The sequence below is a fragment of the Suricata suricatta genome, chromosome 5, assembly GCF_006229205.1.
Source record: "Suricata suricatta isolate VVHF042 chromosome 5, meerkat_22Aug2017_6uvM2_HiC, whole genome shotgun sequence".
NCBI lineage: Eukaryota > Metazoa > Chordata > Mammalia > Carnivora > Herpestidae > Suricata > Suricata suricatta.
The window spans coordinates 59,368,039-59,372,194 of record NC_043704.1 but is presented as its reverse complement, the minus strand read 5'-3'; positions in this window follow the sequence as shown (position 1 = coordinate 59,372,194).

Genomic DNA, 4,156 nt, shown 5'->3' with positions numbered 1-4,156 from the left:
AGTACCATACGTATATCGGACAAACTGGACTTTAAAATAAAGGCAGTAACAAAAGATGAAGAAGGACATTATATAATAATTACAGGGTCTCTACATCAAGAAGAGTTAACAATTATAAACATTTATGCACCGAATTTGGGAACTCCTAAATACATAAAACAATTAATCACAAACAGAAGCAATCTTATCAATAAGAATGTGCTAATTGCAGGGGACTTTAATACCTCACTTACAACAATGGATAGGTCAACCAGACAAAAAAATCACTAAAGAAACAATAGACCTGAATGGCACACTGGAGCAGATGGAATTAATAGATATATTTAGAAGTCTGCATCCTGATGCTAGGGAATTCACTTTCTTCTCCAGTGCACATGGCACATTCTCCAAGACTGATCACATACTGGGTCATAAAACAGCCCTCCATAAATACAAAAGAATTGAGACCATACTATGCACACTTTCAGATCACAATGCTATGAAACTCGAAATCAACCACAGGAAGAAGTCAGGAAAACCTCCAAAAATGTGGAGGTTAAAAACTACCCTACTAAAGAATGATGGGCAAATAAAGCAGAGAGGAAATTAAAAAATATGTGGAGACGAATGAAAATGAGAATACAACAATTCAAACTCTCTGGGACGCAGCAAAGGCAGTCTTAAGAGGAAATTTCATCACAATCCAGGCCTATTTCAACAAACTAGAAAAAGAATAAACTCAAAACCTAACAGAGCACCTAAGGAAACTAGAAAGGGAGCAGCAAGAACACCCCAAACCCAGAAAAAGAAAAGAAATAATAAAAATCAGAGCAGAATTAAACACGATAGAATCCACAAAAACAACTGAACAGATCAATGAAACCAAGAGTTGATTTTTTTTGAAAAAATAAACAAAATTGATTAACCTCTAGCTAGGCTCCTCAGAAAGAAAAGAGAGAACATGCAAATAAACAAAATCATGAAGGAAAATGAATCTATTACAACAGATCCCTCAGAAATACAAGCAATCATCAGAGATTACTATGAAAAATTATATGCCAACAAACTCGACAATCTAGAAGAAATGGACAAATTTATAAACACACATGCACTACCAAAATTCAAATGGGAAGAGATAGAAAATCTGAACAGATCCATAACCAGTGAAGAAATTGAATCAGTTATCAAAAATCTCCCAACGAATAAAAGCCCAGGGCCACTTGGATTCCCAGGAGAATTCTACTAGACATTTAAAGCAGAGTTAATGCTGATCCTTCTCAAGCTATTCCAAAAAATAGAAATGGAAGGAGGACTACCGGACTCATTCTACAAAGCACATATCACTCTGATTCCTAAGCCAGGCAGAGACCCAACAAAGAAAGAGAACTACAAGCCAATATCCTTAATGAATACACATGCAAAAATACTCAACAAGATACTAGTAAATCGAATTCAACAGCATATAAAACAGTATTGTCCATTATGATCAAGCGGGATTTATTCCTGGGTTACAAGGCTGGTTCTATATTCACAAATCCATTAATGTTATACATCACATTAACAAAACAAAAGAAAAAAATCATATGATCCTGTCGATAGATGCAGAAAAAGCATTTGACAAAATACAACATCTCTTCTTAATAAAAACCCTCGAGAAAGTTGGGATAGAAGGAACTTACTTAAACATCATAAAAGCCATTTACGAAAAGCCCACAGCCAATGTTATCCTCATGGGGAAAAACAGAACTTTCTCCCTGAAATCAGGGACATGACAGGGATGTCCACTCTCACCATTGTTGTTTAACATAGTGTTGGAAGTCCTAGTCTCAGCAATCAGACAACAAAAGGAAATAAAAGGTATCAGAATTGACAAAGAAGAAGTCAAACTTTCCCTTTTCACAGATGACATGATACTCTACATGGAAAACCCGATCGACTCCACCAGAAGCCTTCTAGAACTGATCAATGAATTCAGTAAAGTTGCAGGGTACAAAATCAATGTACAGAAATCAGTTGCATTCTTATACACCAAAAATGAAGCAATAGAAAGAGAAAGCATGAAACAGATCCCATTCACAATTGCACAAAAAACCATAAAATACCTAGGAATAAACCTAACCAAAGATGTAAAAGACCTGTATACTGAAAACTATAGAAACTTATGAAGGAAATTGAAGAAGATACAAAGAAATGGAAAAACATTCTGTGCTCATGGATTAGAAGAATAAATATTGTTAAAATGTCATTATTACCCAAAGCAATTTACACATTCAATGCAATCCACATCAAAGTTACACAAGCATTCTTCTCAAAGCTAGAACAAACTATCTTAAAAATTGTATGGAACCACAAAACAAACAAACAAACAAACAAACAAACAAAAACAAACCCGAATAGCCAAAGTAATATTGAAGAAGAAAACCAAAATGGGAGGCATCACAATCCCAGACTTTAGCCTCTACAACAAAGCTGTCATCATCAAGACAGTATGGTATTGGCACAAAAACAGACACATGAACCAATGGAATAGAATAGAGAACCCAGAACTGGACTCACAAGTATATGGCTAATTAATCTTTGACAAAGCAGGAAAGAGTATCCAATGGAAAAAGGACAGCCTCTTCAACAGGTGGTGTTGGGAGAGCTGGACAGCAACATGTAGAAACATGAAATTAGACCACTTTCTTACAACATTCATAAAAATAAACTCAAAATGGATAAAAGATCTGAATGTGAGACAGGAAACTATAAAAACGCTTGAGGAGAAAGCAGGAAATAGTCTCCTAGACCTCAATAGTAGCAATTTCTTCCTTGACACATCCCCAGAGGCAAGGGAATCAAGAACAAAAATGAAATACTGGGACCTCATCAAGATAAAAGGCTTCTGCAAAGCAAAGGAAATAATAAAAAAAACTAACAGGCAACTGACAGAATGGGGAAAGATAGTGGCAAATGGCATATCAGATGGAGGGCTAGTGTCCAAAATATACAAGGAGCTCACTAAACTCCATACACGAAAAATGAATAATCCAGTGAGGAAATGGGCAGAAGACCTGAACAACACTTCTCCAAAGAGGACATCCAGATGGCCAACAGGCACATGAAACGATGCTCAGCATCACTCATCACCAGGGAAATACAAATCAAAACCACACTGAGATACCACCTCACACCTGTTACAGTCATTAAAATGAACAAATCAAGAGAATATAGATGCTGGCGAGGGTGTAGAGAAACAGGCACCCTCCTACACTATTGGTGGGAATGTAAACTGGTGCAGCCACTCTGGAAAACAGTGTGGAGGCTCCTCAAAAAACTATTGATAGACTCCCCTCTGGCCCAGCAAGAGCAATGCTAGGGATTTACCCAAAGGACACAGAAGTGCTGATGCATAGGAGCACATGTACCCCAATGTTCATAGCGGCACTTTCTACAATAGTCAAATCATGGAAAGAGTCTAAATGTCCATCACCTGATGAATGGATCAAGAAGATGTGGTATATATATATACAATGGAGTATTACATGGCAATGGGGAAGAATGAAATCTAGCCATTTGTAGCAAAGTGGATGGACCTCAAGAGTGTCATGCTAAGTGAAATAAGTCGGGCAGAGAGGATTAGATACCCTATGTTTGCACTCATAGGTCTAACAGAAAAAACCTAACAGAAGACCATAGGGAGAAGAAGGGGTAAAGAGAGCTGGGGAGAGTGAGGGACAAAAATCATGAGAGACTATTGAATACTGAAAACGAACCATGGACTAAAGGGGGAGGGGAAAAAAGGGAAGGGGGTGATGGTCACAGTGGGGGGCACTTGTGGGGAGAAGCACTGGGTGTTATGTGGAAACCAATTTGAAAATAAACTATTAAAAATAATAAAAATAAAAATAAAACAATGTTTTATTGAAGAAAATGGTAGCTAACAGGAGCAGTGGATTCAAAATTTCTCCAGAAAAACATTGTGCATTAAATTTTACTCTACAATGTTTCTCTTTGCTGACCAGGTACACTCACTATAGATGCACACTCACTATGATACACTAAAGAAGTGTATCATTTCCTTGTGAACACTTTCTAGGCATTTTGTACCTTCCACTGTGAGAACCTGCCAATATCTAGCCTCAACTCTAATTATACACCCATTTTTTTCTCATGTAATGACAATTCTGAACTATTT